Below are 25,849 nucleotides of genomic sequence, written 5' to 3' on the forward strand. Positions count from 1 at the left end.
AGAACCAGGAAACCCACCTTCAAACAAGGCAGCAAAAGCCTGAACCCCTTTAGAAATGGAGAGGATGGGGGAAGGACTTAGAGGATATTCTCTAGAATGCTAGTTTTTCTTCTTGTCATTTAGTTGTTGAGTTGTGTCCGACTCTTTGCACCCCCATGGACTGCAGCACGTCGAGATCACAGCCTTGTCGTGGGGAACGGCCTCGTGTAACTCAGTGAAGCTTTGAGCCATGCTGTACAGGGCCACCCAAGATGGACAGGTCACAGTGGAGAGTTCTGACAAAATGTGGTCCACTGGAGGACGAAATGGCAAACCACTCCACTATTCTTGCTGTGAGAACCCCATGAACAAGAACAGTATGGAAAGGTGCTTTTTAACGTGGGGTAACTGCTTTTCTGAAGTTCATTAATAACCTCTTTACCACAATTGCAGCAGTCTCTTTTGAAATTCTCCATAGTTTCAGTTCTCTAATTCATTTCACATTATTTAAAACCCCTCTTGAATCCTCCCCTGGCCCCTGCCTCCCTTGACCTAGTGTCTTTCAACATCCTCACTTACTGAGGCTTTTTTTTTTTTTTTTTTATCCTGGTCACAGTGCTTCTTTCTCCTCCCTCCCTCCTCTCTATGTCCTGGATTCACGCATCCTAGGCAAACAGCGCCCAGGCGGAAGATCAACCCAACATCCCAGTTCCCAGTTTCATGCCTTCCTGACACCAGTGCCCTTTGCCATCAGCTTACTTCAGGTACTTACGTTCTCCGCCAGGATTTTGACATCACCCACATGGTGCCAACCCTTACCCTACGTCAAGTCTTCTCTGACCATCTCTTTCCACTCCAGCTTCATTCCTCGGCTTTTATGATGATCTATTAAGATCGACAGCTCCTTTGTTCTTCTGTTTCTTTAAAATCTGCCAGTCTGGGCTTCCCTGGTGGCTCAGTGGTGAAGAGTGCAGTTGCCAAAGCAGAGGACTTGGGTCTAATCCCTGGTCCGGGGCGATCCCACATGCCACAGGGAAGTTGAGCCCGAGGTCTGCAACTCCAACTACTGAGCCCATGTGCCCTAGAATCTGTGCTCTGCAGCAAGAGAAGTGACTGCAATGAGAAGCTTGTGCACCGCAGCTGAAGGGTAGCCTCCGCTCGCCACAATTAGAGAAAAGCCGGCTCAGCAATGAGGGCCCAGCTACAGCCAAAAATAAATAAATAAAATAGTAAATTTAAAAAAATGTTGGTTAGAAAAAAGTCCATCAGTCTTCTGGTTTCAAGACCCTCTCTATGCCCAACAATCCAGATAGGTTAAATGGCTATGCCTTTCTAGAGATAAGAAAAATTGGTAAATTTTACCTTTCTTTTAGGGTCTAGGAAAAGTTTTCGGACTTTTGCTTAGGCTAAAAGGTGTCATTTTGAAGACCAACATTGTATTGAAGACCTTAGAGATATTGGTTAATTAATAGAGAGTTTTGGTTGCGAGAGTACCAACTATACTAGCTTTAACAGTACTTTCTTTTCCATGAATTGTTTAGAGTAAAAGAAAACAAAGAAGAGAGAGTAGCGATCCAGCAGCCTAAAATTTCTAAAGAATTCTTGGGAAATGACCTATGCTATTGTTGGCAAAAATGACTTCCTTTCCTGGAAAAGAGAGGAAGAAGGGAGTCGGTCATCAGAATTACTTGCGTTAAACCGAACATGCAGCAGCGGGCAAGATGCAGTGGAAAGATGCTTCGGGCGTGGCTGCTGTATTCATTTCCCACTATAACAAATGGCCACATGTGGGGGTGGCCTAAAACAATCACCCAGAGAGTGGACGGTTCTCTCACTCTCCCGGTGACAAGAAGTCTGAATTCAGTCTCACTGTGTTGAAATCAGTTTTAGCAGGGCCACTTTCCCTGTGGGAGAATCAGTCCTGTGCCTTTTCCAGCTTCCAGTGACTTTTAGCATTCCTGAGCAAGGGCTGTGGCCCTCTAGTTTTCAAGGCCGGTAGCTTCAAATCGTTTTCACCTCACCTTCTCTGAGTGTCAAATACCCCCCTGCTGCTCTTTATAAAGACAGTTGTGATTGAATTTAGGACTCTCTCTGAGAACTGATAATGTTTTAGCCCTATAGCTTGGACAGCTAAGAATCTGCCTGCAATGCAGGAGACTCAGTTTTGATCCCTGGGTCAGGAAGATCCGCTGGAGAAGGAAATGGCTACCCACTCCAGTATCCTTGCCTGGAGAATCCCATGGACAGAGGAGCCTGGCGGGCTACAGTAGGTGGGGTCACAAAGAGTCGGACAGAGGTGAGTGACTTTCACTTCACTGATAATTCAGAGTGATCTCCTCATCTCAAGATCCTTAACTTAATCACACCTGCAAAAAGCCTTTTTCCAAATAAAGCAACATTTTTCAGGTTCCAGGGATATCTTGGGGTGGCCATTATCTATCCTGTTTGAGCAGCATCGTTGGGCAGGATGGAGTTTCGCAGAATCAGTAGGAAAAAGAGAGATGGGGTGAATCTTCCAAGGGCACCAACCCTAAAGTCAGTTCTATTTTCCTGCAAATAACCACAATAGGTGAGGTCAATATATTGGATGGGGGAAAAGAAAAAGAGAACAACCATGAGGGAGCTGAGGCACAGGTTTCGGACTTCCTGTCGCCCAGAACTTGAGCGTTCTGCCTGTTGGCTGTGGGTTGCAAAATTTTAAAGTTGCTGAATACTCAACTGATAATGTGCCTGAGACGGCAGAACTCAGAAGTGGAGACCACAACTGTGGTCCAAGACAAGAGTCAGAGGCACAAGTGGCTCAGCGGTCACTGGTGGAAGCTATAGGGAGAAGGCTCCAGCAGAAAGGTTCCTGATCTTATCAACAGCCACAAGTGAAGTGGAGAATATTCAAAAGATAAGGACTTTGGGGACTTCCCTGGTGGTCCAGTGGTTAAGACTCTGCGCTTCCACTGCAAGGAGCACAGGTTTGATCCCTGATGGGGGAACTGAAGTGTTGCATGCTTTGAAGTGCAGTCAGAAAAACAAACAAAAAAAAAAGGAAGGAAAGAAAGAAAAGACGGGGACATTGATGTCACAGAGAATCTTCAGCTTTAACAGCCTGTCTACTGATTCAGTGCTAGTTATTGATTATATTCTACAGCTTCCCAGGTGACACAGTGGTAAAGAATCTGCCTGCCAGTACAGGAGACACGAGACACATGGGTTTGATCCCTGGGTTGGGAAGATCTCCAGGAGTAGGAAATGGTAACCTACTCTAGTACTCTTGCCTGAAAAATTCCATGGGCAGAGGAGCCTGGTGGGCTAGTCTATGGGGTTGTAAAGAGTCGGACATGCCTGAGTGACTAAGCACACACATACACACACACTGATTATATTCTACAAATTAAGCTTTTTGATAACCTTGTTTAAAGTGCCCTAGCAAGAGGTTGAGCCAGACCTGCCTGTCTCTTCCTGTACTATTCTCGGGAGTGTAGGAGGGGGAGTAAGCTGATAGGAGTGATAATCTTTAATATGTGACTAGTGACTAGAGAATTTTATGGAAAGAGTGTGCCAAATATAGCTGTTGTGGGTGTATACAATTCTGAAGGCTGTGTCTGCATCTGACTAATTTGGGGGATTTATAAGGATGGTATATTTTTCACAGGCTATCCCTGGTGACACAATGGTAAAGAATGCACTTGCCAACACAGGAGACGTGGGTTTGGTCTCTGCATCAGGAAGATCCCCTCGAGGAGGAAATGGTAGCCCACTCTGATATTCTTGCCTGGGAAATCCCATGGATGGAGGAGGCTGGCAGGCTACATTCATGGGGTCCAAAGAGTCAGAACTTAGCGACTGAGCATACATATTTTTCTCGGAGAGGACAGAGTCTTTTGGAAGGTTCAAGTAGTTGAGTGTGAAAGGTTCAGTGTGGGTGGGGACAGTTGCTTTGGCCACCTCTCCCTGCCAAAAGCAACCAAAGTGGAAGCCCAAGCTCTTAATTCAAAGGTCTTCAGAGATGACTGAGCTGGAATTCCCCAGCCACAAACAGGAGAAGCGTCAAGTGGTGGGTAAGTTCGAAACTTTGTGGGTGACGCTGAGGTTTTCACCCAGGTCTCACCCCTGCACTGGGCCCTTCCCCAGAGAGAGGCCCTGTCTCTATGAGGGCCGTGGGCTGTTTCTTGCTGCCTTCAAAAGGATTCAGATGTTTTCTGAATAAGATGGAGAAAGCTTTGACTAATAAGTGAAGCAGAAAGGGGGCTGTGCTAGGACAGTGATGGGGCAAAAAGGGGAGCTAAAGCCACCAGGAGGGTAGAGGAGGAAGACACAGGAGACTCAGCTTTGGGACAGTTTATGAACTTCATCTAACATTTGGTGGTGTTGTCACTGAGTCGTGGCCTATTCTTTTTGACCCTATTGACTGTAGTCCACCAGGCTCCTCTGTCCTTGGGATTTCCCAGGCAAGAATGCTGGAGTGGGCTGCCATTTCCTGCTCAAAGAGATCTTCGCAACCCAGGGATTGAATCTCCTGCATTGGCAGGTGGATTCTTTACCACTGAGCCACCTAGGAAGCCTTCCTATCAGTTTAGAGTTTGATTATTCTGCCTGTGGGTAGTAAGTCGCAAAATTTCAACGTTGCTGAACACTCAGTGAGAGTGTGTTTTAGACTGAAGAACTAGAAGTGCAGCCCACTGAGCCGAGCTCCCTGTTCTATAAAATATATAGCAGCTTCTCACTACCTACCTGTCTTACACATGGTAGTATGTATATACATCAGTGCTCCTCTCTCAATTCATCCCACCCTTCCAGGGGGGAGAGTATTTTCAAGATTGATGTGAAAATTATTAATAAAAATTGCACAGTACTTTACAGATCAGATATGTAAAGGGCCAAGAGTGTGATTGGACCTACATGCAAACCTCTCTTCCCTAATATTAACTAATAAATCTTTTTTAAAAAAATTGTTTATTTAGTTGCACCAGGTCTTAGTTGCGTCACACAGGATCTAGTTCTCTGAAAAGGGATCAGACCCAGGCCCTCTGCATTTCAAGTATGGAGTCTTAGCCAGTGGACCACCAGGGAAGTCCCTATAAATACTTTAAAAAAAAAACAACAAGAAATTAATTCATATCACTTTGAAAATATGTATATAGAGGGCCTGGCATGTAAAAGAAACTCAACAAATTCTTGTCAAATAAATGGGTATTTCGAAACAGGATCACGAACTAAACAAGGTGCAGGTGATCACTTTTATGCTTTACAAGTGGGATTGAGATGCTTTCTTGCCCCCAAACACCTCCTCTCTCACTTGACTTGACATTCTCATTATTAAGATCATGACATAGGATTGTACTTCCAATAAGAAAGTCATTAGCCATGAGCGGTTATCAAGCACTAAAGTGTGTCTAGGGCAGCTGTGGAAATAAATATTTAATTTCACTTAATTTTAACTTAAATGTATATAGCCAAATGAGGTTAGTGGCTACTGGATTGGACAAAAAGGTTATGGAACAATTTCATTATCCCAGAAAGTTCTATTGAACAGCACTGGTGTGAAGCAAGGGCAAGCAATTTTTCTCTCTGAAAGGCCAGATAGTAAATATTTTAGATTTTGTGGGACATGTGATCACTGATACAACCACTCAGCTTTGCTATCGTAATGTGAAAGTAGCCACAGATAACATGTAAGTGGATGAGCAAGACTGTGTCCCAGTAAAACTTGATGGACACTGGAAAAACAGATCCTGGCATAGAGACCATCATTCATTCCATCAGCAAACACGGGTTGAGAAACCTACTGCATACCAGTCGTGGTGTTACAAAGACTAAGTCACATGTTCTTATCCTGAGAGGGTTCATAATTTATAAAAGAAACTAACCATGAAAGCGAAATGGTTATGATGCTATTTGTTAATTGCATTGATGAACAAAAGTAAGGCTATTTCTTCCCAGAAATTTATAGCTAATATGCATAAATGTTATTCATAAATGAGTCTTCTAACGTTCTTCCACTAGCATATTAGTAAAAATTGTGTTGATCAAATTCAGACACTTTAGGTTTAGGCTTTATGCTTTTCCTTTGCCTGGGGTTCTCTTCTCACCTGGAAAACTTATTTATCCTTCAGCATACACTTTAAACCTTCAACATGAAGTCCACTAACACTTCCAAATTCTTATCAATTTTTCATACTCAGCAATATTCCTTGGGTTCTTCTTTATTCTAGCTAGTCAATAAAACCTTGGAAAAAAGTTTAGAAATTTTGTATATCTGAGTCCCATTCAGATTTATTAAATTAGGCAGGAAATAAACATTTGTAGTTTTAAAAAATTCATAGATGGTTCTAATGCTTGGATGGAGAATCTCTGATCATAGCTCTTACTGTAGTATAACAAAGTAGAATATGAATTACTGGGGTAGAAAGGCTGTACTGGGTTTCTCCAGCTTGAAGCATGTGATAAGCACTCAGTAAAAGTTGGCTGAATATATTGAACAAATTAGTTAACAGAGAGAGCTGGAATGTATCTGATATGGAGGAATGAGTTTTTTTTTTTTTTTTTTTAAGGTTGGTGGGAATGGACCTTTATTCATTTCTTCTTTTAAATTTATGTATTTTTAATTGCAAGATAATTGTTTTACAAAATTGTGTTGGTTCTGCCATACATCAACCTGAGTCAGCTATAGGTATACATATATCCCCTCCCTCTTGAAAGGACTCTTTCTAGAAGGGCAGGGCAGGGGTGGTGAGGATGGGTGGCATTGAATGAGGTATGAGCCCAGAAGTGGAAGTCTAGTGTGAATAGAGTCTCAAGGGCTCTAGAAGAAAGACAAGCGCAGCTTGGTCTACATTCCCGAGGTTGCCTCACAGGAGGAACCGGACGACATTTGAATAACCTTCTACTCAGGACTGGGAGACAGACACTGTATCAGGTGCCCTTCCCGGGAAGTAAAAGATGCTAATGAGAAGGGGTTTAAAATCAAGCAAAGACCCAACTGAAAAATGTTCATAGAACAACATGGCCATTAAAGTGGATGGCTGCCACTTGTGAGTGCTTACTATGTGCCAGCTTTTACACTTCATAAACATGACTTAATCGCAAACCATTACTGTCACCCTTGATAAAGGAATGCCACCTTGGAAAGTATAAGGAACTTGTTCAAGGTTATACAGCCGTAAGCGTTGGCAACTAGATTTGGACCCAGGTTAGTGGGCTTCCCTGGTGGCTCAGAGGTTAAAGCGTCTGCCTGCAATGCGAGAGACCTGGGTTTGATCCCTGGGTCGGGAAGATCCCCTAGAGAAGGAAATGGCAACCCACGCCAGTACTCTTGCCTGAAGAATCCCATGGACACAGGAGCTTGGTGGGCTGCAGTCCACGGGGTCGAAAAGAGTCAGACACGCCTGAGCGACTTCACTTGGATGCCTCCAGAGCTTGCGCTTCGTGCATTCCACTACACAGACCCTTCCCTCAAATCCATCCTTTACGTAGCCTCGGGCCTACGTGATTCCCTAAAATCATGGCAAATTTTACCATGTCTTCAAAGCTCAAAACAATTCCTCAGCTCTCCAATGCCTTGCAGAACGTGTTAGAAAATAGAGTATCTGACAGAACAAAGTAGAGAGTAATTGAGTGGGGTGGGGTTGACATTGATTTCCAAAAGCAGCAAGTTAACTCGGCATGTTCTTTGAGAAAGTAAAGAACATAGAGTAGAAATAATTAAACATTAAATCTAGACCTGAATTGTTTATGGGGGGGGGGAATCCCTCCAGATTCACTTCTATACCTCCCAAAGCTTTACTTCGAACTTCTCCTGATTACGCACTACATAGAGAACCTGTGAGATCTGCTAGATACTAACTTTTCAACAAATAGAATGGGAAGATCGTACTGTGCTTAGTAGTTCAGTCGTGTCGACTCTGCGACCCCATGGACTGTAGCCCACCAGGCTCCTCTGTCCATGGGATTTTCCAGCCAAGAATACTGGAGTGGGTTGCTAGTCCCTTCTCCAGGGGATCTCCCCAACCCAGGAACTGAACTGGGGTCTCCTGCATTGGGCTTCCCTTGTAGCTCAGTTGGTAAAGAATCTGCCTGCAGTACAGGAGACCCAGGTTCAATCCTTGGGTTGGCAAGATCCCCTGGAGAAGGAAATGGCCACCCACTCCAGTATCCTTGCCTGGAAAATCTCATGGACAGAGGAGTGTGGTGGGCTGCAGTCCATGGGGTTGCAAAGAGTCAGGCATGACTGAGCAACTAACAGTTACTTACTTACTCCTGCATTGCAGGTGGATTCTTTACAAACTGAGCTATCAGGGAAGCCCATGGTAAGATTAGAAAGGTACAGTTAACCACGGTGAGCTGTTTTTACTCATGACATTTCTGACACTAAATTTATGGGTTTTTTTCCTCATACCAACCAATTCTCTCGACACCAACTGGGTGTCCCATGATTCATTCTATTCTGACATTAGCTTATTTGGAGTTAGTGATAGACCCACAGGTTTCAGAGCTCAGCCTCACAAGACTGCCCTCACTTCAGACACCAGTCACAAACATCAGGTCACCTGTACTCCTGATGGACCAGCTATAAACTGGGGCTTCCCACTACTGTCAAGCTCAATAATTGGCTACAATGGCTCACAGAGCTTGGCAAATCACTTTCCTTATGTTTGCTGATTTATCATAAAGCATACAAATAAACAGCCTGATGAAAGAGTACATAGTGTGAGGTGCAAAAGTGTCCCCAGGGCAGGAGCTTCCATCCCCGTGGAACTGGAGTGGGCCACTGTCTCAGCACCCTGATGTGTTCACCAACTTGGGAGATATCCACACTGCAGTGTTTAGGAGTTTGTGTGTGTGTGTTCAGTCACTCAATCGTGTCCAACTCTGTGACCCCATGGACTGTAGCCCACCAGGCTCCTTTGTCCTTGGGATTCTCCAGGCAAGAAAATCAGAGTGTCCATCACCTTCTCCAGTGGATCTTCCTGACCCAGGGATCAAACTTGCAGCTTCTGTGACTCCAGCACTGGCTGGCCGATTCTTTATCACTGAGCCACCCGGGAAGCACAGAAGTTTTTAGGAACGTTTCATTATGTAGGCATGATTGATGAAACCACTGGCCACTGGTGACTGAACTCAGTCTTAAGCCTTTCTCCCCTGCCTGGACGTTTGGGGTTTGGGGCTAAAAGTTCTAAGCGTCTAATCACGTCTTGGTCTTTCTGGCCACCCCTATCCTGAAGCTTTCTGCAGGCCCCCGGTCACCAGTCATTTCACTAGCATACAAAAGATACTCATCTCTCTAAGGAGCTTGTTCCAGGAATGGGGGACAAAGATCGAATACTTTTAAAAAAGAATTGTTGGGACTTTCCTGGTGTTCCAGTACTTGTAAATCCACCTTGCTGTGCAGGGGACACGGGTTTGATCCATGGTTGGGGAACAAAGATCCCACGTGCCCCGGACCAACTAAGCCTGAGCACCATAATTACCAAGCTGGAGCATCCTGGAACCGGTATGCCACAACTAGAGAGTCCACAAGGAAAGATCTCACATGATGCAACTAAGAGAGCTGATGCAACAAATAAATACATTGTTAAACAAATAAATAGAAGTATTTTGAAAACAATTACTATCATTGTTATTATACCACAGGGATACCACTGCAGAAAAAGAATACTGCTTCCTGTTCTCTGGTGATGTTAAATATGAAGGAATCATCCTGAAATCTGAGACAGAAAGTTTATGGAAATTACTGCAATCATAGTACTGGTTTAAATGCCTGAATTTATTAAATGTTGAAATAGTTTATGGTCAACATTATATCACATCACAAGATGCTTGTGCTGTGGAAAAAGGGTAATTTAGGAGGCTTTGCAACTTTCAGCAGTTTAGTCTTCACTTGAAATTTGTACTTCCTTCCTTGCTTTTTATATTACGTGGACTTGTCTCATGATGGCACCATTGTGACATGTGTACAGGCTGGCCACACCCTGCTCAACTGTTATGTTTAAAGCCTTCTCTCCTAGTGGACTGGACTAAAGCTGATCTGATTGCCCCTGACTTCACAATGGCAGGTGAATAGTGAGGCTTCTCCCCCAGAGAATTCTAGCTTGTTATTGCCCCCATTAATTTGAGCCACCTATCTTCGGAGACAATTGGTAACTCACACAGGCGTACATACAGATTTGTGAGCAGCTCCGTATGATTCAAACTTACGTTTGACAATCACCCCAGCCACTGTTTCTGGATTACTATTGTTCGGAGTCATACCACCTTACTGCTAAAATACTTGTGTTGTTCTTTCGTTTTGCTCAGTTCTTCTTGGGTCGGGGGGGGGGGGGCTCCTTTTCTTTTTTATTGTTTTATTTCTTAATGCATATGGTGTGATTTGCCTAAGACAATTGAAAGAAAAGTTTAGTTTTATATCTGAATGGCTTGTAAATAACATGATTTTAGTTCACATTTATTAAATGAGTGAATTTATTAAAGAGAAGAGTGAGTTCTTGTGAGTTTGTACGAAATCCATTTTCTTGTCCCTTACACTCAGGCGGACTTCCCTGGTGGCTCAGTGGTAACGAATACGCTTGCCAAGGCAGGAGACTCAGGTTCCATCCCTGGTTTGAGAAGATCCCCTAGAGAAGGAACGGAAACCCACTTAGTGACTAAACAGCAACAATAGACTCACATAACATGTGAATATCTCAAGGAAAGCATTTCTGTGCTCGGCAATTAGCAGCAAGTTCATATCCTTTGCTAAATTCTTATTGAGGACTTACTGTGGGTCAGATACCCTTGGGGAAGTGTTTACAGGACACGACAAGACGCTGTATGCCTAGTTTGGAAGAGACCAAGAGGTTATCACTTTTCTGTTTTAAATCCTTGAAAGGCTTCAGGTCTAAGGCTGAAGAAGCCTGGAAAGGGGAGAGGAGGCTTTAAGAAATCACACAGGGCTGTCCTCTGGCCCTCTGTTTTGACCTGTTTGTTCTGCTTCATGCTCCAAATTAACTACTTCTGGTTTTTTCTCTCAAATTTGAATTAATCTTGGATTTGTTTCCCTCCTCTCCAACCATCCCAGGTCCTGGGCCATCACTTTCAAATCCTCTTAGTTCCATTTCTTTCATATTATAAGGAAGTCTCACCCCACCCATAACCAGAACCAGCCTCTGGAACTGTAGTCCCAGAATGACATCCCTGATCCCACTTGCCTGGGAGAGTTCAGATATGCTCCAAAGCTTTGAAATTAAAATTCCTTAGTTTAGCACACAAGCCCCTTTTAGATCTGACACCTGCTCTTCTTTGTAGCTTTGTCACTGGCATTCCTTCAACTTGTGTGTTACGTTTCAGTTGTATTGAATTTCTTGAGCACTTTCTGGAGCAAGTGATTTACTTTCCCATCTCAGTGTTTGAATGTGGCTTGTTTCCTTCTCATAAATAGCTCCATGTCTCACCCCAGCTTCCTAACTATTTCTTTCTCTTAACCTCAAAGTTTGTTTCCAGGGTCCAATCTCCTAAGAAGTCCCTGTCTGATTTTAGGTATTTTTCCTCTGAGCCATAGCATTTATCAAATTGCTTTACTTACCTGTCTCCCACTTGCTCCTAGATTTTGAAAGAGATTACTATGTCTTATTAGCTTGTTATAAGCACTCACGAAGTGACTATTGAATAAACCAATGAATGAATAAGTGAATAAATGGATTTACTAATACATCTATTTTTCAAAATCTTCTAGGAGGTAGATGTAAGTATGAACTGTAAACAAACAATAATACTACACTTCAGTATGGAAGGTGAGAAATTGAGACATCATCAATTAAAAAATCATGTCTATTCCTTTTTTCCTAGACATGAGCAAGTGTCTAATAAGTGTCCACTGCTGAATCAAGATATATCCAAATGTTACCAAAACCAATAGTTCAGTCAAATATAAGATTCACCCAGTGAGTTAACAATTATTGAGTTTTTATTGCATGAGAATCACAGTTTAATCTATAAGAATGTCATGATTTAGTGATGAAGAATATATAAAAATAACCCTGAGACAAGGCAGACTGTAACAATAATATTAGGGTTTCAAATAGCATTCTATAGGATTCTCATGGAAAACAAGATTAATTCTGATCAGAATTAATTATGTCAACAACTTACGAGATGTGCACAGACTGAAAATCAGGGCACCCTGCTAATTAATGTTGGACAGAATAAATAGTGGATGGAGTAATATCTAATTTGGTTATTTTGCTCTTTGATGGCCTTAAACTCTGGGTGATTAGAAAGCAAGTGAGTAGAAGGAAGTGTGGCAGGACCCAGAGGGGAGGAATTTATTCTTACGAAAGAAGAAAGAGAAGCAGAACCATTAGCAGGAGAACAACGAGGTAGCGTATTCTTGACTCTCTTTCATTCCAAGAATAGGAAAATGAAGGGTAAAGAGCCAACCATGGAACCAAAGGGAGGCTCAACATCAAAATAAGGAGGAAACAAAGAGAATAGAAGCAAGAATAACTTGTTTGCAGGGGAATTCTGCTCTGGTGCCATAGATTATAAAATGCTGATACCAGGAACATTTTAGTGATGATACACATAAGAGGGCAGAGGAAGCACGGTTGTAGATAGAAGTCTAAGGAGAACGGTTTGTTATCGTGGTCGCTGTCAGAATTGTTCACCAGTACTCTATTAATGCACACCAGAATAGGCGCTTTCCACCTCTTCGGAAGATGAATGTGCCTCTGTGACTTTCTTTGGACAATATAATGTGAGTGAAAGTGACAAACACGTACAGTGAATGAGAAGGACTTTTTCAGCCACTGAGACTCTGATTGTAAGTGTAAATTCACTTATTTTACTAACACAAGTACCCAGAGATGAAAAGATTGCTAACATTTTTGCAAAGAGAGAGAGAGAGATCGTAGTACTGTAAGTCAAAGTCAAAATCTGTAAGTCAAAGTACTATAAGTCAAAGTCTAAGGAGTACCACAAGAGATGTAAACACTACAATGAAAGCTAAAATAGACTTTCTGGGAATTGTAAAAGGCTTATAATAATACTCTTTTGGTTTTCTAATACTTTATCTGTATGTCTCTCTCTTTGTAATATTCTCCTTCATACATAGCATTCACTCCTACAGTTTCAACTACTGCCTCAGACTGAATGAATTTTAAAAACTCTGTGTATGTGGTCCTGACAATCATATTCCCATTTCTAACTGCCTACAAAGATGTGTTCACTGTAGAGGATTTTCAGTGAAACTATTTGGACATCAGTTCAGTTCAGTTGCTCAGTCATGTCTGACTCTGCAGCCCCATGGACTGCAGCACGCCAGGCCTCCCTGTCCATCATCAACTCCCAGAGCTTACTCAAACTCATGTTCATTGAGTTGGTGATGCCTTCCAACCATCTCATCCTCTGTCATCCCCTTCTGCTCCCACCTTCAATCTTTCCCAGCATCAGGGTCTTTTCCAGTGAGTCAATTCTTCTCATCAGGTTGCCAAAGTATTGGAGTTTCAGCTTCAGCATCAGTCATTTCAATGAATATTCAGGACTGATTTCCTTTAGGATGGACTGTTTTGATCTCCTTGCAGTCCAAGGGATTCTCAAGAGTGTTCTCCAACACCACAGTTCAAAAGCATCAGTTCTTCAGCATTCAGGTTTCTTTCGTTCAGACACGTTCACATCTAAAGATGAGACTATGAAATTCCCCAGCGCACCAACCTTACCCTAGAGAAATACCTTTCCACTCTTGGGGACAACGCTGGATTGCTTTCTTTTCTTTTCTTATTTATTTAATTTCTTCCTCAAAATGTCTCCCAGATTTCAAATTGTGCTTAGCTCACACCTCACCTATTCTGATCCAAGCTTACTTAACTAACACCTGTCCACTGTCACCATCTAACCTCCCCCTGCCAACATATTCTCTTAGCAATCCATGCTGCCCACTGCTCCCAGACCACTCTTCCCTCCTCCAGCATCCTCTCCTACCCGTCAGTCTTGTGTCCCCTATAACATGCCCATCCAGCTTCCCCAGTGGCTCAGGTCTGCATGTAAATTGTGCCATACACCACTCCACTCATTCCTACCTCCCTACTCGACTAATGATTTTCCCTCCAATTCACACGTGTGCTCAGGTTTATCTTTCCAATCAAAAACCCCACCCATCTGTAAGTTCAGTTCAGTTCAGTTCAGTCGCTCAGTCATGTCCGACTCTGCGACCCCATGAATCACAGCATGCCAGGCCTCCCTGTCCATCACCATCTCCCGGAGTTCACTCAGACTCACGTCCATCGAGTCCGTGATGCCATCCAGCCATCTCATCCTCGGTCGTCCCCTTCTCTTCCTGCCCCCAATCCCTCCCAGCATCAGAGTCTTTTCCAATGTAGGAGTCATCTTAAATTTCTTTTTATTTCTCCCCTGAAGACTTACCCAACAAATGCTACCCAAGCAGTTCTCTTTCTTCAGCCACATGGCACTAGCGACAGAGCTCTAAGTTCTAAATCATATAGAATCCAATTCCATGGTTGAGGTTCAGAGACTTGGCCGAAGCTACAGCTAATTAATGACAGAACTAGATCGCATGTCTCCTGGCCTTAGTTTTCTTTCCACTAGACCTTACTGCTTTCTCTTTACCAACTGATGTATTTTAAAGTTTAGTTCTATCCAATATTTTACTTTGATGTGCATAAATCACACATCTACGGTTAGATAACAAGTAGTTTAGGAATGTTGAGCTCAATCTATATTAGGTGACAGGCCCTTATTTTTAGGTTTCTGAGCCGGAGTTTCAGAGTAAGTTTGAATTATAGAGCTAAGTCATTAAATCAATTAGTTTTGGAACAATTGGGAATCAACCATGAATATAAACAGAACATGGGAGAAAAAGTAAGACAATAATTTAAGGTCAGAACCTTAGAAGACTAGAGTCGGGAGACTTTAAGGTGATGCCAAAGTACAAACTTGTTGATTGAGTTACAGATAATCAGAGAGTTATAGGTTCCTTGGGCTTCCCAGATGGTGCTAGTGGTAAAGAACCCACCTGCCAATGCAGGAAACATGAGATGCGGGTTTGATTCCTGGGTCAGGAAGATTCCCCTGGAGAAGGGCACAGCAACCCACTCCAGTATAATTGCCTGGAGCACCCCTGGGGACAGAGGAGCCTGGCGGGCTACAGCCCATAGGGTTGCAAAGAGTCACACATGACTGAAGTGACTTAGCACAGCAAGGGTTCCTTACTCAACTCCTAGAAAAGAGGGAACAAAGGGAAGGAAGGAAAAGAGACTCTCATCAGAGAGAGTCAATCTCAAATCTCAAATCTCCTGTCCAGCTAGAGAAGGTGACCCTAAAAGAGGACATCAGTCATAGGAAAGCCTGATTTATAAAAATTAAGGCATCATGACATACAACAGTACATTGGTTTCAAGAATACAATATAACGATCCTATATTTGTGTGTATTGCAAAGTGATCTCATATTGGTGATTTGCCATAAGAATAGCCAGCCAGGTAGTGGTAAAACTGGGCTCAAAGTCAAGTCCTGACTCTAAAGTCAGCACTCTTTCCACTGAACTGGGCAGCTTCTCTCTGCTACGTGAAAGGATAGGCCTCAGAGCTCTGTGAAGCCTGTCAAGAGCATGATTTCATGAATATATTAGATAGCCACACACAGTTCAGTCACTCAGTCATATCTCACTCTTTGTGACCCCGTGGTTTGCAGCACGCTTGTCCTCCCTGTCCATCACAGACTCTTGGAGTTCACTCAAACTCATGTCCATCGAGTCGGTGATGCCATCCAACCATCTCATCCTCTGTCTCCCCTTCTCCTCCTGCCTTCAATCTTTCCCAGCATCAGGGTCTTTTCCGATGAGTCAGTTCTTGGCATCAGGTGGCCAAAGTATTGGAGCTTCAGCTTCAGCATCAGTCCTCCAGTGAATATTTGGGACTGATTTCCTTTAGGATTGACTGGTTTGATTTCCTTGCAGTCCAAGGGACTCTCAAGAATCTCAAGAGTCTTCTCCAAGCCAAATCCCCTCCTCAAATCTGAGCTCACAGAGCACTTCATTCTTTACAATAATGCCTGGATGTGTGCCTGGGATATTCTAATCCCTTGTCTAACTCTAGCATGGCTGTAACCTTCAGGGAGAGAGGCCATGTACTGACCTTGTGCTAAGATTCCAGAAACCCTGCTGACTCAAACAGCTGTAGGAAGGAGGCAGAAGGAAGGATGGGTCTCCTTTGTTATGGGTGACGCTCACAGCTTTCTGGGGAGCTTGCAATAATGCAAATTTTCGGAAAAAGACTGTCACCAATTAAAAAAAAAACCCGATGGGATTATGACACAGAAAGAGATGATCTTGACCAGGAGGAAGTGGCTAGAGCAAAGGAAGACAAAAGGAAATTTGGTATAACAGGTTCAGTTTTGTTAAGGCTGCAGTTTTATTTAAACTGAAGGTAGACCGTTCTTTCCTTGTGGTCCAGTGGTTAAGAATACACCTGCCAGTGCAGTGAAAAAATTAGTCACTCAGTCATGTCTGACTCTTTGCAAACCCTTGGACTGTAGCCTGCCGGGCTGCTGTGTCTATGGGCTTCTCCAGGCAAGAATACTGGAGTGGGTTGCCATTTTCTTCCCCAGGGAATCTTCCCAACCCAGGGATATCACCCAGGTCTCCTGCATCACAGGCAGATTATTTAACCATCTGAGCCAATGCAGGGGACACCAGTTCTATGCCTGGTGCACATGCCACAGGGCAACCAAGTCCATCTGCCACTACTACTGAGCCCATGCTCCAGAGCCGGGCTTTGTAACAAGAGACGCCACTGCCAAGAGAAGCCCGCGCACCACAGCTACAGAAAGTCTGAGTGCAGCAATCAGACCCAACACAGCTGCAGATAATAAATACATAAACAAAAATAAATTGACGGTAGACAAGTGAAATCTTTTTAGACTGCTACTTCAGGAAGATAAACATGGAATGAACATTTTACAGAAATATTCTGGCAGTAGAATTAGCATGTGTCCTCCTAAATAGGGCTTCCCAGGTGGCGCTAGTGGTAAAGAACCCACCTGCCAATCCAGCAAGAGGAAAGAGATGGGTTTGACCCCTGGGTCACGAAGATCCCCTGGGGGAGGAAATGGCAACCCATCCAGTATTCTTGCCTGGGAGATCCAATGGAGAGAAGAGCCTGGCAGGCTGCAGCCCGTAGGGTCGCACAGAGTTAGACACAACTGAAATGATTTAGCACAGTGTCCTCCTAATAATTATTTTCCTATTTTGCCTCAATAAATACTCATCTACAGGTACAAAGCCTGTGCTAGACACCAGGGATATGGAAATAAATGATTGATCCTTGATCTCAAGGAATGGTCAGTACAGCAGAAAAGACTTGCAAATCAACAGGCAGTAAAGGGAAAGACTACTGCCTTCCAAGTACTGGTTGCTAATAGAAGACAGACGAGGAAGCTCTTAAATCCCACTGGGAGAAATCTTTACGATGACAATTGTAGATAACTTATTCGTGAGCACTTAAACCTGACAGGCAGTCGGCTAAGAGCTTTCTGAGGGTTATGTCATTTGATCCTTGTAATAATGTAAGTACTATTTTATTATTCTCATTCTTTAGATACGAAAACTGAGACTTAGAGAAGTGAAGGAACTTACTCAAGGTCACTGGTAAGTGGTAAATTGAAGATTTCCCAAGGAGAAAATCTGGACTAAGTGTTAAAAAAAAAAAGTGATAAATAAAAAGAATTGAAAGGAAAGAAGTTTGTTGAAGGGGGGAAATGGTAGAGTGTGTTTTCTGCAGAAATAACAGTAGAAAAGAGACTGGTTAGCAAATAAGAGCAGATTGCAATTGAAGAATTACAAGTGCTTCAGTGTTCCTGGAGTGTTCCCTGCACACTGGGAGTAATAGGAGTGAAGCTAGAAAGACAAGCACAGGTCAGATGACAGCGAGCTGTTGTGTCCTTCTGAACTCAGTGAGAGGAGAGGGTCGGATGATTTAAGAGAACAGCACTGAAACGTATACATTACCACATGTAAAATAGATAACCAGTGTGAGTTTGATGCATGAAGCAGGGTACCCAAAGCCAGCGCTCTGGGACAACCTAGAGGGATGGGGTGGGACAGGGGATGCAGGATGGGGGAGACACTTGTATACCTATGGCTGATTCATGTTGATACAGGCAAAAACCGTCACAATATGGTAAAGTAATTATCCTCCAATTAAAATAAATAAAATTGTTAAAAGTCCTTAAAAAAAGGAGAGTAACAAATTATTAGAGAAACACAAATCAAAGCTGCAGTCACTAGCCATCTGTTTTGCGTACGGTAATGTGTATATTTCAATGCTACCCTCCCAGTTTGTCCCATCCTCTCCTTCCCTGGCTGTGTCCACAGGTCCACTTTCTGTGTCTGCATCTCTGTTCCTGCCCTGCAGAGAAGTTCATCAGTACCATCTCTAAAGATTCCATACCGATGCATGCCTGGTGCTCTGTGACAACCTAGAGGAGTGAGATGGGGGTGCGGGGTGGGAGGGAAGCCCTAGAAGGAGGGGACATATGTATACTTATGGCTGATTCATGCAACACTGTAAAGCAATTATCCTCCAACTAAAAACTTAAAAAAACTACAATCAGATACCACCTCACTCCAGTCAGAGTGACCATCATTACAAAGTCTACAAATAACAAATGCTAGAGAGGGTGTGGAGAAAATGAAACTCTCCTACACTGTTGGTGGGAACATAAATTGTAGCCGCTATGGAAAACAGTATGGAGGGTCCTAAAAAAACTAAAATAGAGTTGCCATATGATCTAACACTTCCACTCATGGGCATATATCCAGACAAAGCTGTAACTTAAAAATCTACATGCACCCTATGCTCATAGCAGCACTATTTACAATAACCAAGACATGGAAGCAACCTAAATACCCATGAACAGACAGATGACCGGATAAGGAAAAAGTGGTGGATTTATACGATGGAATGTTGCTCAGTCTTAAAAAGAATGAAATAATACCACATTTGTAGCAATATGGACGGACCTAAAGACTATTGTTGGAGAAAGCAGTGGCACCCCACCCCAGTACTCTTGCCTGGAAAATCCCATGGACAGAGGAGCCTGGTGGGCTGCAGTCCGTGGTGTTGCTAGGAGTTGGACATGACTGAGACTTCACTTTCACTTCCCACTTTCACGCATTGGAGAAGGAAATGGCAACCCACTCCAGTGTTCTTGCCTGGAGAATCCCAGGGATGGGGCAGCCTGGTGGGCTGCCGTCTATGGGGTCACACAGAGTCGGACACGACTGAAGCGACTTAGCAGCAGCAGCAGCAGCAAAGACTATTGTACTAAGTGAAGTAAGTCAGAAAGAGAAAGACAAATACAATATGATGTCACTTACAAGTGAAATCTAAAATACGACACCAGTGAACTTATCTATGAAACAACAACAGACTGCAGACATGGAGAACAGACTTGTGATTGCCAAGGGGAAACAGGGGTAGGGGAGGGAAGGATTAGGAGTTTGGGATTAGCAGATGCAAACTATTATGTATAGGATGGATAAATAACTAGGTCTTACTGTATAGCACAGGAAATTACATTCAATATCCTATGATAAACCATAATGGAAAAGAAAATGGAAAAATATATTATATAATATATATGTGTACCATGTGTGCTTATTCACTCAGCTGTGTCTGATAATTTGCGACCCCATCGACTGTAGCCTGCCAGGCCCTTCTGTCCGTGGGATTTCCCAGGCAAGAGTACTGGAGTGGGTTGCCATATATATAGTGTGGTGTGTTAGTCACTCAGGAGTGTCCGACTCTTTGTGACTCCATGGACTGTAACCCACCAGGCTCCTCTGTCCATGGAATTCTCCAGGCAAGAATACTGGAGTGGGTAGCCATTCCTTCTTCATGGGATCTTCCTGACCCAAGGATGGAACATGGGTAGCCTGAGTTGCAGGCAGATTCTTTACCATCTGAGACACCAGGAAAGCCCCTAAGCCCCTACATATATTTGTGTGTGTGTGTGTATGTATAAAAGCTGAATCACTTTGCTGGTATAGCAGAAATTAACATAACTTTGTAAATCCAACTATACTTCAATAAAAGAACAATGCAGCAATGACAAAATATTATTATTATAGGCTGAATAGTGGTTTCCCAAAGATGTTGTCATCCTAATTCCTGGAACCTGTGAATGTGCTACCTTATATGGCAAAATCACTTTAGCATTGTGACTGAGTAAAGATCTTGAGATGTAGAGATTTCCTGGATAATCAGGGTGGGTCCAATGTAATCAAAAGAGTCCTTGTGAGAGGACAGCATGTGAGTCAAAGTCAGAGAAGGAAGTATGCCAAAGGAAACAAAAGTCAGAGAGAGAGAGAGAGAGAGATTGAATTTGGAGGTGGAAGAAGGGGCCATGAGCTAAGGAATGTAAGTAGCCTCAAGTGACTTGAAAAGAAAGGAAAGCGGATTCTCCTTTACAGCTTCCAGAAGGAATGTGACCCTAACTGACATTTTTGTTTTAGGCCTGTAAAACTCCTTTCGGATTCCTGAACTCCAGAACTGCGAGATAGTAAATTTGTGTTGCTTTAAGTTGCTAATTTTATAGTAATTTCTTACAGCAGTAAAAAGAAGCTAATATAATTATCACAACTATAATTTAAAGAGTATCTATTCTGTAGAAAATATCACATGTTCCTTAACCCTAACTCTAGGACCAGCTTCATGGATGTTTAACCTATGCAGTTACACAAACCCCACACTTAGGAGCAATCTGCAGTTGGTTTAATGCTCTGCAGGTGCTGACTTGTAGCTTCTAATAATTACTTGACAAGGGGCCATGATATGCTTCTCTATCGGGCTCCCCTTGTGGCTCAGCTGGTAAAGAATCTACCTGCAATGCAGGAGACCTGGGTTTGATCCCTGGGTTGGGAAGATCCCCTGGAGAAGGGAACAGCTACCCACTGCAGTATTCTGACCTGGAGAATCCCATGGACTGTATAGCTCATGGGGTTGCAGAAAGTCAGACACGACTGAGTTAATTTCACTTTCATCCTACGTTTTCATTTTATATCATCTTTATTGTCATTACTCTGAGCTCTTTCTCAGGTAAATTGCTTCTGTCCATTCCACTTCACTTAGTCCTTCTTTCTGTTTTTTTTCTTGTCCCTTCAAAGGGAACATATGCCTCTGCTGCTTCATTTTGCGCAAGTTGCTCTTTTATTTTTATATGTGTAGTAAGGTAGTTACATTGGAGAAGTGGCCCTTTGTAGGCGCTGTCTGACGCATCCCACCTGTGCAGTCCCCTCTGGCTACCCAAGCCACATGCTCTAGGAGGTCCCCCTAAGAGAGTTGCATGGGTCCTTCTGTTGTGGTGGGCTAACTATGTGGGTGGTCTGGGAGGCTTGATTGGCCCCTAGTCTGGTTGGTTGTCAGATCCTATCTTGTGTGGATGGTGCTGGCCACTGTTTGGTGGGTCCTGGCCGTGAGGTGGCTGGTTCTGGAAGCCTTGTGAGCTCTGGACTAGCATCGGCTCACTGGTGGTGGAGTCAGGGCCCCAAAGACTCTGGAGCTCTTGCCCATCCCTGGGTTGGGAAGATCCCCTGGAGAAGGAAATGGCAACACAGTCCAGTATTCTTGCCTGGAGAATTCCACGGACAGAGGAGTCTGGCAGGCTACAGTCCACGAGGTTGCAAAGAGTCAGACATGACTGAGCATGTATGTGCACTAATGCTAGGACCCAGAAGCTGGGAAAGATTAAAGACGAAAGGAGGAGAGGGTGGCAGAGGATGAGATGGTTGGACAGCATCACTGACTCAACGGACACGAACTTGGGCAAACTCTGGGAGACAGTGAGGGACAGGGAAGCCTGGTGTGCTGACGTCTATGGGGTCGTAAAGAGTCAGATATGACCTAGTGGCTGAACAAACAACAAGGCATGCATGCACACCCTGGTGGGCAGAGCTGGGTCCTGAGTCTAGCTGCAGGGCCCAGGGATTCCAGAGCTTGTTTCAGATCACTGGCTGGGTATGGGGTCGGAGGTGTCCCAAATGTTGCATTGGCAGGAGCAGGGCCCAGCTGGTCCCAGGCGAACATCTGGCCTGCACTGAAGGAACATGGTTTTCTTGCTTCTGGTGTCTGCCCCCTGGTGGGTGACGCTGGTCTAGAGGCTTGTGTAGGCTTCCTGGTGGAGGGGCTGGAGTGTGTCTGCTGGTGGGTGGAGCCGTGCGGAAGGGCACATTCAGAGGCAGCTACGGATTTCCGAGTCTTTGAGGTAGGCTGTCTGATGATGGATTGGATTGGGTTGTGTCCCTGCCCAGTTAATTGTTTGGCCCGAGCCATCACAACACTGCTGCTTGCAGCCTGTTGGGTGGTGCTAGATTTTGGTGCTAATGAGCCAAGCTATCAGCGTGCATGGCTGAATGGCTTCCTATGAATATGTCTGCCACCGATGTCCATGTGCCTGCGCTGCCGTTGATCCCTTGCACCTTTTCTCTCCAGGAGACTCTCCAAGAGGTCCAGGCTCCTATCAAACGACAGCTTTTGCCCTTGGCCGTGGAGTGCAGGAGACTGTGTGCAGTCTTGACTACCCAAACCAGGCTACAGGCTGCCCCTGCGCCTCCACAGGGCAAGAGGGGGCTGGGTGCCCCACACCCAGATTAGCCCTTGGGGCGAGCTGCTTCGGTGCTGTGACGGACTGGACTGCGGATGGAGGGCAGAGTGGGGACATGTCCGTGAGGCTCGAGGTTGCCTGAAAGGTTGTTTTTGTTGTTCAGTCACCCAGTCATGTCCGATTCTTTGCGACCCCATGGACTGCAGCACACCAGTCTTCCCTGTCCCTCACCATCTCCCAGAGTTTGCCCAGCATCACGTTCATTGCATCGGTGATGCCGTCCAGCCATCTCATCCTCTAACACCCTCTTCTCCTGCCCTTAATCTTTCCCAGCATCAGGAACTTTTCCAATGAGTCGTCTGTTCTCATCAGGCAGCCAGAATACTGGCGCTTCAGCTTTAGCATCAGTCCTTCCATTGTATATTCAGGGTTGATCTCCCTTAAGATTGACTGGTTCTTCTTCTGTCCAAGTGACTTTCGGGAGTCTTCTCCAGCACAGTTCAGAGGCAGCAGTTCTTTGGCATTCTGCCTTCTTTATGGTCCAGCTCTCACAACTGTATGTGACCACTGGGAAGACCATACCTTTGACTATACGGACCTTTGTCGGCAGAGTAATGTGTCTGCTTTTCAACACACTGTCTAGGTTTTGGCATCACTTTTCTGCCAAGATTAGCAATTGTCTCCTGATTTCATGGCTGCAGTCACCATCAGGAGTGATTTTGGAGCCCAAGAAGAGGAAATCTGTCACTACCTTCACCTTTTCCCTTTCTATTTGTCATACAGTAATGGGGCCGGATGCCATGATTTTAGATTTTTTAATATTTAGTTTTAAGCCGACTTTTCCACTCTTCTCCTTCACCCTCATCAAGAGGTTCTTTAGTTCCTCTTCGCTTTCTGCCATGAGAGAGGGATCATCGATCTATCTGAAGTTGTTGTTGTTTCTCCTGCCTGTCCTGACTCCAGCTTGTAGTTCATCCAGCCCGGCATTTCTCATGATATGGTCAGCATCTAGGTTAAACAATCAGGGTGACAGGAGGCAGCCCTGTTGTACTCCTTTCTTGATCTTGAACCAATCAGTTGTTTCAGACAGGCTTCTAACTGCTGCTTTTTTGACCTGCATACAGGTTTCTCAAGAGACAGGTAAGGCAGTCTGGTATTCCCATCTCTCTAAGAACTTTACAGTCCAGCTTGAGCCATAATGCTTACTGACAAGTCTAAGGCAAGGGGCCTCTGATAACTGAGTATTTCTCATTCCAGCTCTCTCTGGCTTACCCCCTACAGAACTCCTGCGAGATCCCTCAAGATAGAGCAAAAAATAATAATAATAATTTACTTCCCCCAGTCCTGTGGGGCTCCTGCAATTAAGTCCCGCTGGTCTTCAAAGTCAGATATTCTGTGGGCTCATCTTTCCAGTGCCAGACCTATGGGCTGAGGCTCAGAACTCTCACTCTGGTGGGAGGATTCTCCTCAATATATTTACTTTCTGCTTTGTGGGGTTATCCACCTGAGAGATAAGGGATTTGATTATAGCACGAGTCCCTGGCTCTGACCCTCCTCACTGTGGTGCTTTCTTTATGACTTTAATTGTAAAAGATCTTTTCTGGTAGGTTCCAGTCTTTTTCATTGATGATTGTCCTCCGGTTAGTGGTGATTTTGGTATGTTCATGAGAGGAGGTGAGCTCACGGGCTTTCTACTCTGCCATCTAAGGTTGTGCTCCCCTGCACAATAATTCTAGTATTCACCTTGAAGGACTGTACAGGGAGTAGAAATAACAGATACGAAGTCCCTACACAGCGTTGGCAAATAGCAAGGATTCAAACAGATGAGAGTTTTTCTTGCTCAAAGTCCCAGACTTAGTAAGAGCTGAGTGAGGATTTCGGGCCCACACTTTCCCCACTACTCCTCTTTTCTCCTGGACTTGTATTGTGGAGGATCATTCTGGCATATGTTGGGGGGGGGGCGGTGGTGAAGGGGAAGGCTAGAGCAGGAAGAACAGTTCTGAGATTGTGGCAATGTAGTAGACAACTTCTGGAAAGACTGTCCATCTCACACCCTCTCTTTTCCTCTGATGATTGCCTCCGATACATGAAGACTATCCTCCAGCAACTGTTTTTCTCTCATATGACTCAGTCCCTCCACCCTCTGGATCTTCACTGGTCTCCAGACCCTCCCAGAAACTTAGTTCTTTGAACTGAAAGAGGCAGAGGTTAAGCATTTTTGGAACCAAGTCACATTCATAGCAGTTGTTTGAGAGACGGTCCCTGGGCAACCTCCTTGCTTTCAAGGGCCCTGCAACAACCCTGGAGCCGCCTTTCCTGTGATTGCTCAGTTCTTCCTTTCATTCCATGCGTGTGTACCCATTCAGTAAAATCTTTTTTCCTTTCCCTTCTTCAAATGACATAGTTATGACCAATAAAACCCTATCTAATAGACATTATTAAAGGCCACAGTAACTGGGAGAAATAATGAAAACGCGAATGAAATCAATGCAATAGGTTTCAAGATAAGAAGGTTCAGTTGCGAGACATGCAGGGATATGTAGGGTGGGAAAGGAGTGACTTCCAGGTTTCTGACTTGGTGCAGATGTTGCCACCATCACCAAAGATGTGAGAAGAGAAGGAGTTGGTTGGAAGGGGAAATACTGGAGTTGAGATGCCGAGGGAACATTCAGATGGAAATGTACAATAGAAAGTTAGACATATGTACAGGAAGTCCCCCACATACCAAAGAGCTCCCTTCCAAGAGCACGTTTGTAAGTCCAATTTGTGCGTAAGTCCAGCAAAATTAGGCTTACAAAGATAGGTACCCAACTAACGCAATTGGCTATCTAGTAATGTACTGTAATAAGTTTATAGTACTTTTCATACAAGTAAGACACAGCAAAACAAACACAAAAAGAACGAAAACATTTTAAAAGTTAATTATTAATTTTTGGCTGCGCTGGGTCTGCATTGCTCTGTGTGGGCTTTCTGCAGTTGTGGTGAGCAGGGGCTGCCCTCCACTGCCGTGCATGGGCCTCTCATTGCAGCGGCTTCTCTGGTTGAGCAGCACAGCCTCTAGGTGCAGGAGCTTCAGGAGTTGTAGCACGTGGGCTCGGAAGTTGCTGCTCTCTGGCTCTAGAATGCCGGCTCAGTAGTTGTGGCACGTGGACTTATCTGCTCCATTGCTTGTGGAATCGTCCCGGACCAGGGACTGAACCCATGTCCCCTGCACTGGCAGGCCGATTCTTATCCACTGCGCCACCAGGGAAGTCTGAAAGAAAACATTTTTTAATCTTATAGGACAGTA

At 44.2% G+C, this 25,849-nt stretch overlaps 1 long non-coding RNA gene across 1 annotated transcript; it reads left to right on the top strand.

The window, feature by feature from the left end:
• Positions 1–9,931: 9,931 nt before the first annotated feature.
• LOC120874244 lies at positions 9,932–17,717 on the top strand. The gene is made up of 2 exons (XR_005723614.1): positions 9,932–10,025; positions 17,556–17,717. It is a non-coding gene; the product is annotated as an uncharacterized LOC120874244 (long non-coding RNA).
• Positions 17,718–25,849: the final 8,132 nt, after the last annotated feature.

Source organism: Oryx dammah, unplaced genomic scaffold (genome assembly GCF_014754425.2).
Source record: "Oryx dammah isolate SB20612 unplaced genomic scaffold, SCBI_Odam_1.1 HiC_scaffold_15, whole genome shotgun sequence".
Lineage (NCBI taxonomy): Eukaryota > Metazoa > Chordata > Mammalia > Artiodactyla > Bovidae > Oryx > Oryx dammah.